At 46.9% G+C, this 15,604-nt stretch overlaps 1 protein-coding gene across 2 annotated transcripts in view; it reads right to left on the reverse strand.

Annotated features, from left to right (window-relative positions):
- The window catches only part of Fam135b (family with sequence similarity 135 member B), a 325,309-nt gene extending 309,889 nt beyond the window's left edge, over positions 1-15,420 (reverse strand). Inside the window, exon 1 of one of the 2 annotated variants that reach the window (XM_008838576.2) lies at positions 14,368-15,420. The gene's annotated coding sequence lies outside the window, so the exon portion shown is untranslated. Of the gene's footprint in view, positions 1-13,915; positions 14,163-14,367 lie in introns of those variants that run through there. The other variant, XM_008838577.1, reaches the window with a different exon arrangement.
- Between the last annotated feature and the right edge of the window lie 184 nt (positions 15,421-15,604).

Raw genomic sequence — 15,604 nt, forward strand, 5'->3', positions numbered from 1 at the left:
TTTCATATGAAGTCAGAATTTATTTTTCCTAGTTCTGTGAATAATGACTTTGGAAATGAGGTGGGAATTCCATTTAATCTGCAGAGCGTTCTCAGCTACATAGCCAATAGAGGTTAATACCAGTTCTGCCAATCCATGAAAATATAAGATCATTCTCTCAACTAATTTCCAGTTTTGTCTTCAGTGTTTTATGATTTCATTGTAGAGACCCTTCACCTCTTTGATTAGGTTTATTTCCAAATAGTGGAGGGGAGTTCATGTGAATGGGAGCTTTCATTTACATATGTATTTATTTATGTTCAGAGACCAGAGTTGGTCTGAAACTAGCTATCTAGTTCAGGTTAGCCTGAAACTCCATATCCTCTGAATCCTCTGCTTCCTGGAATTTCATGCACACTCCACCAGGCCTGGCTGAGATGCTGTTTCGAAGTGAGTTGCAGTTCCAGATGAAGGTGGTGTGCGTGTGTGTGTGTGAGCGTGTGCGTGTGCATACGTGTGCATGTGTGTACATGTGTGTGTGCAGGCGTGTGTACATGTAGTGTAAAAAGAGTGAGAAAGAAAATAACACTGTGGTAAAAGGATAAAGTTACCTACCAGCCTCTTCTGGGGATAACCACACTGAAGTGAGTTGCAGTTCCAGATGAAGGTGGTGTGCGTGTGTGTGTATGAGTGTGTGCGTGTGCATACGTGTGCATGTGTGTACATGTGTGTGTGTAGGCGTGTGTACATGTAGTGTAAAAAGAGTGAGAAAGAAAATAACACTGTGGTAAAAGGATAAAGTTACCTACCAGCCTCTTCTGGGGATAACCACACTCTGTCTCCCTAGAAATCAAGCTCAGGACTCTAGTGACATCTGCAAAGGGGATTTCCAGCCCTGGGCACACTCCTCATCTGGGTAGGGTCTGAAGACAAGCCTCCACTGCATTCCACTGGTGTGTCAACACAGCCTCAGTTTTAACTTCACATGTGATTCATCTTAAAGCAGCGTATTGATTTTAAGTCTAAATGTTTGTAATATATTCCATTAACATCCCCGAAGTCCTGGCACAAACATTAATCACTGAATTTTGAATTAAAGCATCCAGAGGGACATGAATCAAAGCACGTAAACAAAGAGGAAAGGGCAGATTTACAGCTTCGGTGAACGCATTTCCTTCAGTTTTGGCTCAAGGTAGTCAACAGTGTATTGAAAAACGAAGAGCTAAAATGTCAGCTTCTTTCCTCAGTAATCAGGGAGGACACAGTTTCCTCTGGATTCATTATTATCTGTTTGTTTTTTTTTTAAGTTGAGCAGTTTCCTAATCCTACTAAGGGGATGTGGCACCTCTGGAATCTCCACAGTGTCGTATCTTAAGGAGATCTGCATGATGACAAAACCAGTTGACATGCCAATGGGAGTGGAGGAATGTTCACCTCTAGAACGAGAGCGATGGGTCATCAATGGGTACCGAGCGAGGGAGAGCAAGTTTTCTCTGGTGACGAGCTCCCTGTTAAGTTATCTAACCCTGAGTCAGCCATAAACGTGTGTATATGTGAGTACTACTAAATGGAATCTGTTCACTATATATGTATATTACATTTATACATATGTATTATATATGCACATACAAGTGTATGTATATACAGCAATCAAAGAAGAGGACAGGATATTGAGAGGAAGTTGAAGGGTCACTGAAGGAGCGGACAATGCAAATGTAATAGTTATGTATGAAATTCTCAAACATTTTAAGAAAAGTAAAAAGTAGGGCCTCAGCAGTTAAGAGCATTGCTCTTGCAGAGGACCCGGGTGAGGTTCCCAGCACCCACGTGGCAGCTACAAACCATCCTTAGCTCCAGTTCTGAGGGGAATCCGAGGTCCTCTTCTGACCTCCACAGCATTGCACAACACGGTGCACTCACATACACACAGGCAATACACTCATACACATAAAATAAAAATGATAAAATATTTTTTTAAAACTAACAAAATCATATTATATCTTTACGTGAACAAATTTTCTCACCATGTATGTAAACCCACCCCCCAAAAAAGATGAAATGATACTGAATCCTGCTATGTTTTAGATAAAAGAATTATTCATAAATATACAAATTAAAGGGGAGAGAGATTCAGTTCATTTTAAAAAGCATTTCCAGGACTGGCAAGATGGTTCAGCAGGTAAAGGCACTTGCTGCCAAGCCTGATGACCAGAGTTTGATTGATCCCCAGGACCCATATGGTGAAAGGGGAGAACCCATTCCTTCAGGTTATCTATCCTGTGACTCCCATACACACACCACAGCACATATTCATCCTCACAAATAAATATTAAATGTGTTTTCTAAAGAATTTAATTTATTGTTTGTATTCTATGTGTATGAGTGTATTGCCTCCATGTATGTAAGTGTATTTGTGTCATGAAATGCCCGAGGAGGTCAGAGAGGGTGTCAAATCCCCTGGAACTGGAGCCATGGACTTGTTAGCCACCATGTTAGTTCCCAACCCAGGTCCTCTGCAAGAGCAGCCAAGTGCTCTTAACCGCTGAGCCATCTCTCCAGGCCCCAGCTTCATCATATTATTGATTATAAAGTATTCAGGTCAGCCTTTAACCAAAGCAAACACTGGTTAATCTTTTATCACCCGCTATGTATAAAAATAAATGTTTAATTTTGTTTCATATTATTACTATTAACACTTCCTCATGGGATAAGAAACTAAAGTTAATGCAGGTTAAGTAATATGATTTAATCCTTAGAATATCCCAAGCAGAAGCTGGGATTGTAAAGCCATGGGGAGATGCTGTTAAAAGTGCATACTTCAGAAAACAGATACAGGAATAAAAGGTATAATGGCTTGAGAAGAAAAGGGGAAAGCTGACTAGATGCAGTTTTGAAATCTCAGGACAACGGCGGGGAAGCTCAACAAACAAGCTCGGAGAGGAGGCTTCGTCCACAGATTGTCTGGAATCCGCAATGACTGTGCTGCATGAGCACGGGGGTCATTGGGCAGGGTGGAGGAACAGCTTCGTGAGCTGAGAAGGTGGGGTGCAGATGGCACAGAGCTCACCTGCCTGGGCTTAGAAGGCACCCAAGTGAAAGGCAGGATTTGGCTGGTAGAGAAAACCAAGCTCCAGGTACCAACACAGCCAGTGAGCAACAGGGTGTGGGTGAAGAACCGGTACAGCCTGGCGAGGCTGCCGGGGTCACCGCAGCCAGCACTGCATGTGTCGGTGCTTTGTATTAACAATTAACGCACCTCATTCACATGAATGGACACGATCCACGGCGATATTTTCAGACATGCATGCATCACACCTTGTTCCCACTGCTGACTCCTTCCAGTGCCCCTCCCACCTTCTCTAGTATACTGTCAGGGTGCTGGATTTTCCATTTTCAAATATGAACAGACACATGTGGTGCATCTGTGAGCGTGGATTATCTCATTTATCAATGTCATCTATCCATTTTTCTGCAAATGACAGGATTTCGTTCTTATTTATGACTGAAAAATATTTGCAGTGATGTTTTTAGGAAACATTTGCTTAGATTATTAAACGGAGGAACAGCAAAACCACCAGAGTTCCAAGCATTGTATGGTTTAGGGGGACCCTTGTGCGAAATGTCTTGTTGGCTCTTCCTCTTCTTGATCCTTGAGGAGACAGATTGTTTTAAAAAGACTGGTGATCTCTAGCAGAAATCAATTATAATATAACAGAGGTCATGAGGGTCCCCTCTACTGTGTACACATCACTAAATTCCTGTGTTCATTGGTAAGAGAGCACAGTTTCCTTGTTCTTAAGAGAACTGTTCCTGCCTCATAATAGCTTCTTTTAAGAAGAAGAAATAGGACCAAAGACATATTCACAGGCCATGACATAGTCCTGGACTTTTGTACTATGAGCCAGTTGAAGCCCACAGCTTCCTGATGAATCGGACTCTGACCAGAGTTGTCTAATAATATATTCTCCCCCCTCTCTCTCTTCCTCTCTCTTTTCCTCTCTCCTTCTCTCCCCCCTCCCTCCCTCCCTCCCTCCCTCCTTCCTTCCTTCCTTCCTTCCTTTCTTCCACAGAGATCAAAGGAAATGCCTAGGGTCCCTGAATTAACAAATGATAAAACTACAATGAGCACTCCATCTGGGTTATCCAAGATTAAGATGCTTCCCAGGATGCAAGACTAAGTTTTCAAACTTGAGCATTCCTAGAAAAGCTGGAATAAGTTGGTCATTGTGGTCAGAACTTGATTCAACCCCAAATATGCCTCCATCTAAAGATTACACTTTTCATAGCCATTACCCAGCTCCATGTCCATTCAGAAGACACGCAGTGCTGGTGTTCACTAAGAATTCCTTGACTCCATGGAATCCCTACAAGGATATTCACAGGCTCCAAGGCAGCCCAAGCTCTTTCCTGGGAAATGTTTTCTTAGCTAGAAGCCATGGAGTATTCTGAGGGACCCAAGCTATCAGTAAGAGGGTTAGTGGTTTTTGTTAGGTTTTATTTTGTTTTTCTGTTGAGAGTGACTGTACATTTTATCACATGTTCAAAGGGACGTTTGTCATAATTAAGTTTAAGAGCCACCAGCATGGTCCTTACCTTTGGATTAAGGAGAACACAGTGGTGCAGCAATGATCCAGCCTCCTGGTCCCAGTCAGAACTGGCTCCCCATGCGGAGTATTCTGAGGGACCCAAGCTATCAGTAAGAGGGTTAGTGGTTTTTGTCAGGTTTTATTTTGTTTTTCTGTTGAGAATGACTGTACATTTTATCACATGTTCAAAGGGACGTTTGTCATAATTAAGGTTAAGGGCCACCAGCATGGTGCAGCAATGATCCAGCCTCCTGGTCCCAGTCAGAACTGGCTCCCCATGAACAGCCAAACAACTGACTTGGGCTCACGGCTTACGCTGGGCAGCAATCATTGGTTACATGGTTCAGCCTGCCCTCATCTGAGTACTAGGGATAAGGTTAAACTGATTGAAACTTGAAAGACATTTGCCAGTGCTGCAGAAGATCCTGTCAGAGCAGGCTGCCTTGGAGAAGGAGCAGTAGCTGATGCCAGGCTTCAATGTGCCCTTGGAACACAGTCTCACCTCCTGACCGGGGTGTGCTAAGCTACACTTGAACAGAGCTATGGTTACTTTTCAAGCTGAAAATAAAAAGGTCATTTCATCATTGACTATTTCTGGTATTAATTCTTTAAGTTTTTAAATAAAAATGTATTGCATGCTGTTTGGATGCAGGAACTATTCTGAATGTTTGATACAGCTATAAACATGGGAAAGTCCAGGCACCATGGAGCTTGCCATCCTGTAAGGGAGACAGTAGGCAAAAAATAATTCAGTACATTTATAATCCTTTTCAGAGAATAATAGGATAATGAATGCAACAATTAAGAAAAAATAAGTAACCCCTGTGCCTAGAAACTAGGAGTGACTCTTTGACTGTACTATTTCACCGAGACCTCTACAAAGAAGGGGCCTGGGTGTGTGGTGCAGGGGCAAAGGCACGGAAGGCCTGTAAGACGAGAGGAAACCAGCCTGTGGGGTTACTTTTGGTTTCCACTGAGATAGGATAGAGACATACAGCTCTAGAGCAGTTAGCCCATAAGTCTTGCAGAAAATAATGTTTCTGACATTTGCATACATAATAGTTTGATCGCATTGGCCCCGACAGTCCCCTCTTACCCCCTTACTACCTGTTAGTCCCCATCTCTTCCCAGATAATGAGCATGTTTTAGTATATGAAATGCTATGCCCCTCAATTTACAAAGAGAAATTGTAATTACTTATTTAAATGTATTTTATACCATATATTTTGGAAATTCCATGTGTGTACACAAAGTGTCTTGATCATATCCATCCCCCACTCCTTCCATCCAGATCCCCTGGACGCCTTCAATTTACTTCCCAAGTCCCTCCCAAATTCATGACTTTTGATTGCTAATCCACTGACCCAAATTAGTGCTGTCCATATGCTTGTGTGTGGGGTCATCCCCTGAGACATGGGCCACCTATCAATGGTCACCCTCCCACATACAAAGAAAAGTGACTGTTCCTCCCTCAGCAACTGTCCATTGTCTAGGGTGATCACTTACATTCCCATGGCCTCAGTATCTACCCAAGGTTTCCTAAATCTATCATCTGTCTGTCTGTCTATTCAGCCAAGAATTTTTTTCTGAGCTTGACTCATATCTCTATTTACCTCAAATGTACATGGATATCCCAGAGAGACTTAAAACTAGTCACTCAAAGATAATTCACCATTTTCCATTTTAAAATCTGCTCTTGGCCCTGTCCCCCACCCAACAGTCAGCAGCAAGACCCACATGTCAGACCAAGAAATTCAGTCCTGTTGACTCTCCCGCTTGCCCAGCGTGTCCTAGGGTTCCACTGGGTTAAGATGCCTCAAGTTTCTTGTTCCATCCCTATCCCCAGTGGCCTGGTCTGGGTTGGGGCATCATCTCCATCTCTGTAGTTTCCACCTCAGCCACTTTACCTCCTATCTGTTCCTTACAGTGTTCTCCACTGTAGGCAGAATGGACGGTTCCAAACCACAAGTGGTGCTGTCATATCGTATTGTAAAATTTTCCCACACTCCTGTTAGGATCCAGATGAAACTAAACCCTCCATAAAATGCCTAGGGCCCTGCGTGGCCCAGTCTTTGCTTACCTAGTCACCCATCTCCCTCTCCACCCTTGACTCAAGCCTAAGTCAAACACACAGCACCCGTACATCCCTCCGTGCACAATGCTGAGCTGAAACTCCTCGTCCCCACTCTTTATCTGAAACAGCTCCCCAATTCCGTATCCTGTGTTCATCTATAAAACTCGTTCTTAGCATTCACATCTTTTCTTAGATACTTTTTCTTCCAGGAAGTCTCCTGCCAGAAGTCCAGTTGAGAATAGGTATTCCTCCACTCAGCCTTCCCAGCTGCCCCCGTCATGGCCTCTGCGGCGGACGCCCATCAACACTTGGATACTTTTTTGGTCTTTATCACAAGTTGCACACTTATTGAGGAAAGAAGTATTATCTTCTTCACGATATTCCCAAAGCTTCTAGAACAGAGCGGGGATCGTAATATGCCCTTAGGAACCAGGCCGGTCAACCAGGCCGGTAACGCAGTTCCCTAATCCCTTCACAGTACAGTTGGAAAATAGCCCCAGAAAGGTAAGATTCCCTCATGAGGGACACAGATAATTTGTTTCAAAGATAACACTGGAATATCTATCTTGGGTTGTATTAGATGTTTATTTTTTTATTATTGTTTTTATTTTATGTGTATGAGTGTATTGCCTGCATGTATGTGAGTGCACCTGTGTTGAGTAATGCCCACAGAGGACAGAAGAAGGGGTCAGATTTCCTTGGAACTGGAGGTACTACAGATGGTTGTTAGCCACCATGTGGGTGCTGGGAATAGAACCGGGATCCTCTGCAAGAGCAACCAGTGCTCTTAAGCACTGAGTCATCTCTCTCCAGCCCCTGTTTTAGATGTTCAGATGATCTTTTCCTTTTTCTTTTTGACCTCCCTCCCTCCCTCCCTCCCTCCCTCCCTCCTTCCTTCCTTCCTTCCTCGTTTTAGATGTTCAGATGATCTTTTCCTTTTCCTTTGACCTCCCTCCCTCCCTCCCTCCCTCCTTCCTTCCTTCCTTCCTTCCTTCCTTCCTTCCTTCCTTCCTTCCTTCCTTCCTTCCTTCTGTGCAGGGGATCACAGGAAGCAAGCACTCTACTGACAGAGCTACATACACAGCACTGATGTCTGTGCTTTTGTCTAGGTCTCTCCTCAGATGCCGGGCTTCTCACAGAGGGTAACCCTAGCTCCTAAGCTCACCAAAATGCCATGGTCCAGTAGGAATAAAGGTCTAGACACATAAAAAGACACACTCGAGTCAAAGCTGAAGTCAAAGGGATTCCACTAAGTGTTGGGGAAAAACAGAGGGGCTGCCTGTAGGTGGAAGCTCCATGGGAGACTTGAGCCCTGTCCTGGAGATGTGGCAGGAGATGCGCCTGGTTGGGTCAGGAAGACACAACGGAGAAAGAAAAGAGCCTCCTTTGCTCTTCCAGCTGCCATTCACTTCCACACAGGAGCTTCCCACTGGGAACTGTCCTTCAAGAAGATACCCCGGAGGCAGATGGGGGCTCTACCTCTGGAGCAGTCAGGAGCACAACGGTCACTCATTCGCCTGCCCCTCGGGGTGGCACACGCCCCCTGCCCTCACTTTCTGTGCTCATCCCCCTCAGCTGAAGACTATGCGCTCAGACATTGTGACATTACTTCAACATGCGCCTAAGTAAAGCAGAATTAGGAACAAAATTCCCCAGGGAAAAGAAACAAGTTTCCTGTGTCATGAAACCAAACAAAGAAAAGCTGAACCTTTGATTAAAATATAAGGCAAGCCATCAAAGACAGTGAAGAACATGTCTAAGTGAATGGAACAAAAGTGAGCAGCGAGCGGCCTGGACCTCTCAGCGGACACTGAGCCCTAGCTCGGCTCTCTTCTATAGTGACTCCTGTCTTCAGTGTCTCACAAAATGTCTTCTGAGGCATTTCATCTACTATGCAGTCTCAGTGTCCTACTGCCTAGACATGCCTAGCACATCAGAGGGTTGCGGTAAATAATGACTTAAGTCTATTATTTAGAATGTCATTGTCTCGAGAATCATTCCTGTGCATGTTGAACAGTAGCTACCCTAGAGTCAAGCTAATCTCTCATTCATTCATTCAATCAGCAAGCATATATTCAGCACATATCACAATGAGAGGGCCTGTTCTACCAATGGGAGTTCCCACAAGCCAATGCTATAGTCAGTCTTTAATTCATCCATTCCACCGAATACACTGAACACAGGTCAAATGCAAGAACTGGTTCTACCAATGGGCATTCCAGTGAAGCTTCTAATAATATGTTGATAAGTGTTGCAATAGAGGGTACAGGAAGAAACTTGTTTCAGAAGTAGATGGTAAGTGGGGGGTTGGGGGGTGAGGGAGAAGCTAGTGTTTTGGTAAGATGACATTTAATCTGCAGCCAGAATAAAGTGGGGATGATCATGTGTTTATGGGAGCAAAGAGAATGTCAGGAGGATGCAGTCTGATGCAGTGTTGAGGATGAAGGAAGACCAGATGCCCCAGGCGACTGTGTGTCACAGCAGGCGAAGGCTAGGGGTGGGTTATGTCCAGAGTCTGGCTTAGGGTCGGAGTGGGTTAAGGTTATGGATGGCTTGTAGGATTTCAGATTTAACTCTAGGTTAGGGAAACACAGGTGGGCTTTAACTCACCAAATTTGATTTCTTTTTTCCAGTCATCTAACCAGCTGCCGTACACAGAGGATCACCAGGGCAGCCAGGATGTTAACTGAGCACCTGATAGATTAGTCTGGGTGGTGGGTGAAAGGATGACGGCAATCGTAGTAAGCCTGGAAAGTAAGCCAGGATGACACCTGTGCCCCCTCTGTCCTTGTGCCGTGTTGGCCCCAGGTCCTACAGTGCTTTGCAGACATTCTTCTGAGACACGAGGACTCCCATCTCTGGCAACCTCCTCTCCCTCTCTTGCACCCATTCTCACATGACTTCCTGTGTACTGCTCTCTCTGTCCCAGCTCCCCTTCCCAATGCTAGCAGCTCTTACCTGCCATGCTGCCCTTTACTTCATTTGATCCTGGCCCTCTAATCTGCACTAGACAGAAGAGCATATTCTTCTGAACTGCTGAGCTTTCCATGGCTCCTCATGATGTTTAGGAGAGAGAACATTTCAGAGACTGGCTCAGAACCCTCAGTGAGTCCGCCCAGTTTGGCTCCCTACATCAAGGAACACACTCTACCCTTTCCTCTGCTCACTTCAGCAATGCTTGTTCCTGGGCTCTGTGTGTTAGTCCCAGCGTCCATTACAAAGCCAGCCTCGACAGCCGCTCACAGGAAATGGGTGGAAGACGCCCCTAGGCTTACACAAATCTGTGTATTTCTTGGTCTGTTCTCATTTTCTATGCTTGGCACCACAACCGCACACTAAGTTCATGAAGGAAACTTGCCCGCTTCATGGTGGGACCTCAGAGAGTGGCATGAGGGAGGACAAGGGCAAGGGTGTCGACGCAAGTTCCCTGTTACTGGTGTATCAGCACCCCACTCCATTCACACCAGAGGAGGAGAGCCACAAAGCACTGGTTCATAGCACTGGTTTTCTCTGAGATACTGAGATCTCTCCCGTCACCACTCTGGGGCTGTTGAGCAGCCACCTAGAAATGGTTCATGCTTGAGCGGAAGGAAGCGTCTGACATTGCCGAGAACCCAGAGTTGCAGAAACTGATCCACATTTGCAATGTCATGAATTATCACTAACTCTATCAAGAAAGATCAGGATTCTCATATACAACTTCAAGTCAGTGGAATAACAGATTTCTTGCAGACAGGATACAGCAGTAGAATGCTTACCTGGAGAGGGGGACTAGGTATTCAACAGGTCCCTAAGGTTGAGCATCATCTCCAACAGCCTCACCTCATAGACTGAGGAAGGTTTAAAGAATTAAAATTTTGCTAGTGTCATTAGACTGTGAAGTATAGAATTTTGGATAGTTTATGAGCTTTGATGGAAAATATGGGTGGAGGGTCAGGAATGCAACTCAGTGAGGGGAACATAGGTCAATGTATGTGAGCATTTAAAACAGAATGAGGAAGGGCCATTAAAATTATACATCAGGAAACTTAAGGTCCAGAAAGGGAGCTAGGACAGCAGTCCTACAAGTGTGTGATGTCAGGGGTGGGTTCTGTGGTTGAACTGGAACCTCAGCTCACTGTACTTCATAGAACCTCATGTCTATCCAAGAGAGAGTTTTGATCTCTCTCTCTCTCTCTCTCTCTCTCTCTTTTTCCCTCCCTCAATCTCAATATCTTATAGATGAAATACAGGAAGAAAATGCATCTGGGGCATTTCAGAAACTCCTGTAACCATCTATAATTTTTCTATAAGGCAACTGTACCCATCCCTGGGAAGTCACAAGACCCATTTCTCACTTTATATCTCCTCAGTCCATCTGGCAAGGTAACCATCATTAGAAGACCCTACTCATAAGGCAAGTGACTAAGGGAATACAGTGATTTACAGAAAGTCACAGAGCTAATAATTGGGGGAGACTGGGCTCCAGAGTCCTGTCTGATATGCTGCAACTCAGTACAGGGATTTTGCTCACTTTCTAGAACAAAATTTAAGGAAAATAAAGGAACATGCTTGTGCTAAGTATGTTGTGGCTTGTGTGAGGCTTTTACTTCATAGCTACTGCTTTACTCCACATGTTCAGTATCACTGTGAGATTGGTATCAACAAGTCACATGCTACAACCAGGAATCTGAGGCACAAGGGTATCTGAATGCCTTGGTTCATGGTCCCTCTTAGAACCTGGACTCAGTCCTAAACCTTCTGAAGCTGATTTATATATTTTCTCATTATATGGGAGAGAAATGGAAGGGAGAGAAATAGAGCCAAAATAAGTCTAAAATATTTCATCTGAGGTTTTCAGCAAATGCTACCTGAAGGCCATTCAAAACCAGATTACAGCAATTCTAAAGTATCCATTCAAAAGAAATGAGCATTTTGAGGCACAGTATGTATTTGTGTTCCCCTTCGCTCTGCTTCGGTGGATTGACCTTAAATAACACGCAACAGACCAACAAGCATCCCTCAGGCCGGCTGCACCTGGGGTAGGGGAAGCAGGCTTGGCGGTGCCTCTTCCACACAGGTGGCTGGGTTACTGGCAAGGCCCATCCTCTCACTCTCCCCAGTTTGTGATGGGTTCTGGGGCCACAGTGGAGGCAGAGCAGACAGAGGACCCTGCCCTCAGGGACTCTAGAGAAAAGAGAATCACGTGTGAGCAGTGATACAACAGAGCCTGTCTGTCATAAGCAGGTGCAGCGGGTCCAGGAAGCACAGAAGAAGATCTGTGAAGGCTCCCGATAGGGCAGAAACTTTGAATTGGGCCATGAGGGGGAAGATAAAGTAAGACATGGCCAGTCTCTACAGAGACACCAGCAAGAGCACAGGCAGGGACACAAAAGGACAAGAAAACAGAGCACAGCCCAGGCTCCTTCCTGAGCTTACCGTTCTCTCTGCAGTGAAGTCAAGCTGTAAATGTTTGGCTAATTTCATAAACCTGGACACGACAGAGCAGAGCTGGATCAAGGCAATCCAAATCACAAGGATCACAAGTGTGTGCAATGCACCCATCTAACCCACATTCAAGGGAGTCTTCACTACATGCAAATGTCTGTTGCACTCTCAAAATGCTTGGCTTCGCTCCAGGGTACACAGAACACACTGTTTGGAGACAGAGCGCTGCTGTTGTCCACGGCAAAGCTCTTGACCTTCAGCAGCCATAAACAACGAGGACATGCAGCATTTCCCCTTGATACAGCCCTCTTTATAGTGCCCTGAGTGTATCTTGAACAAGACATTGTATCAACACTACTGAGTCACTGACACCCCCCCGCCCCGCGCCATAGGTGTATGAATGTATATGCCTTGCTGATCTGAAGGAGTTTCTTTGGGAAATGATCCTTTCTTTGATCACGTGAGGCAACAGCATTAAAGATCATCTCACATGCACCCTCCACTTTCTATTTGATTATTTAAAAAGCCTAGTAAATGTTAAGGATTGCTAGTTCACCATTCTGTAGATGAGAGAAACCAGCAAGTTAGAGTAACGCGAGGTCGCACAACAGGTGCATGATGAATTCAGAGTTCAGACCCACATTCCTGGCTCCCAGATCTCGGCCTCTTTCTCCTACACTACAGCTTTCCATCTGCCTAGAGTGTAATAGTGTCTTCATTATGACATGAATTCCCAAATGAAATGCTGACCAGATCACATCCTCTCAGCTAACACAACTACATCATAAATTAAAAGCCCAATTCAAGAACATGGCCTTTTAACTGGAACTTACCACAGTCTCCTGAGGCCAAGATATATAGGGAGAGTACTTCCAAAGCCAATAGCTACCTATACTGGAAATTACTCAGAAATCTGCCTACCTCTAAGAAGAACTGTCAGACCATAATTACTCACCTAACTCTGCCCCCTCCCTTCTCTTAGGGTTCTCTGGACTCTGCTCCCAGGTCAGCTGAGTTAGAACCATGCCCAAACCCCCAGGCCATCCTGCACTGTAGGCAGCCCAGGAACACTTAGGCTTTGAAATACATTAAGAGTATGGGACCCTATGGAAAACATTATCCCCTAGTTCAAAGGGTAAACTGAAGCTGTTTGAAAGTGGGACAGTGTGCCAGTGGCTGAGGGCCAGAGGTGCCTCTGGGCTCCAGGCAGCAGTGCTTGTTTTCCTGGAAAGGGAGGAAAGCAGAAGGAAGGGGAGGCTTGACTGATGGCTGATAATTTTATTGCTGTTACCATCCCATCCCCAATGACCGATGCTCATAGTGCCATAACTTCAGGGGTACTCGAAGGTCCCCAGATCACACCAGTTACCACTTCCTTGCCTAAATATCTCCTACAGTGTCTGCGTTTCCAGCTTGGTTTATGAAGGAAGAGCATTTCTAAACTGCAATGCATCCCTTCCCCAAAGACTGGGCCTCTGATTCAGCCTGGTCCACCCAAAATGATGACCATAGTCCCCTCTACCCCAACAAGGTCTTCTTTTTAAGCCTGCCCTGGGTTCACTGGCTCAGGCGGCCTGAAAAGGCAGAGGTCTGAATGAGCCCTTCAGCCTCCACCTGGGGAGACCATCTCATTTACCCAGCATCTCCCCACCAATCACAAGACCTGCCCAGATGTGTGGCAAGACTAGAGGACAGATAAATGAGGGGAAATAGAGGCAACACACATTTCGCGGCAGAATCCCTGCTCAGTAATAGAAAGCTATCCAACTAGCAACCGCGCTTCCAGAAACGTCACTGCCACAGAGGAGCGAGTTTTGCAGCTGCCCAGCAGCTCGGCGCTCTCGCCTACCTGTCTCCCACCGCAGGACTCCCCTCGCTCACCTCCTCAGGCCCAGTTACAGCTCTTGGTGTCCCCAGTTCTCTTCCTAGGGTCTTCCTCAGCCGCCAACACTGGCAGCGACGATGGGCGGACCGAGGAGTCCGTGGCACCTGCGAGCCTGAGTCTCGGGTCCCCGCTGCGAGGCTGCCTGGAGGAGGAGCGAGAGGATGCTGCCCTCGCTGCCGCCGCCGCCAATACCGCCACTGTGGTGCTGATGCGGTTGCTATGGTTATGGAACTCCGCAGCTGCCCCCTCTTGGTGCAACAGCTGCCGGTCCACAAGGGCCTCCAGGCAGCCCCAGCGAAGGCGCCCGACGCAAGGCTGTGAATATGGTTAAGGGGATTCTCCCGCCGCCGCCACGCCGCCACCGCTGGAGAGAAAACCACCACCGAGTCCACCCTGGTCTCACCCACTCCGCTCACCTCCGTCGCCCTTGCTCCTCTCCTTCCCCCGCCGGGACTCGGCCAGACTCCAGCGCCCGTGCTGCGCCCTTGCGGCCTGGAGAGCCCGCCCTGCCGCTCCCGCTGGCTGAGCTCCCGCGGCCGCTGCACCGGGAAGGCTGCGAGGTGCCCGGGAGGCGCTGCTCCTGCTCCCCCACCGCTACAGCTCCCTGCCTGCAGTGTGCCAGGAGAGCCTGGGCTCCCTGTCTGCCCAGAAGCCAAATCCCTCCAGCTCCCCAGCTCGCTCCTGAGCTCTCCTGCCAGCCAGCCCGGCCTGTGGAGGGCGCAAGCTGCTGGACCAGATGTCTGGCCCTTGCCAGCCCAGGCCGGCGGTGAGCATGCTCAGTCTCCACGCCAGGACCGTCCTGAGCTGCAATAGGATGCAGTTGGAAGGAAAAGGTCCTTTTCAGACCCCGGGGGAGAGGGTAATTAAGCTTGGAAGAAGAACCAGGGGGCAACAACATGCCCAAGGAAGACGGAAAGCGCTATGCGACCCAAAGGGCCGATACCAAGTAAGCCGTGTGGCAACCAGCTTACCCACCGTTTATCAGTCGGCTTCACGCTGGGCACTGGGGCCTCAGAGGTGTGCAAGATTTGATCAATGGAGGGAAGGATCTGGAAAACGTTAAGTCAATCCCTGTCTCCTGGCCATCAACTGACCGACTGCAGTTTACGCGGGAATTCATCATCTCAATATCCCTGTGCCAAGAAGTTCTCATGGCACACTTGTTACTGGGACAGAACAGCCTTAAAGACGTTGGAAGTCCAACGCTCCCTCCATTTAGACAAAACTGCACTAACGCTAGTGTGAGCCTCGGGCTGTCGGGCTGAATTGGAGGGTGACCATCTCCTAAATGAGCTGTGGGAAAGGCAGCTATGAGCGAAAAACTTGAAAGAAGGATAAGCACAACCCGAGCAGGCAGTGATTAGTGGGGAAGAACACTCCGGAACGAGGGGGGCAGGCACCAGCCTCAAAACAAGACATGCAGGACTGGGTTTTGATCCATATGGGGTTTCGGTATGGCTGGAACAGAGTGAGCTAGGGAAGGTAAGATGCCATTGTGATGCAACCCAGGACTGTAGAATCCAGGAGAAAAGGTGGACTTGAAGACAGTGGGGCCTCTGAAGGCAAGCATAAAGCTGGAACACCTAGCTGGACATCGCGGCAGTGGGTGTTGAGGCTACAGGAAGTGGTACCCTGAGAGCTAATGGCACAGAG

This window comes from Nannospalax galili, unplaced genomic scaffold, assembly GCF_000622305.1.
Source record: "Nannospalax galili isolate Female #2095 unplaced genomic scaffold, S.galili_v1.0 scaffold919, whole genome shotgun sequence".
Classification (NCBI taxonomy): Eukaryota; Metazoa; Chordata; class Mammalia; order Rodentia; family Spalacidae; genus Nannospalax; species Nannospalax galili.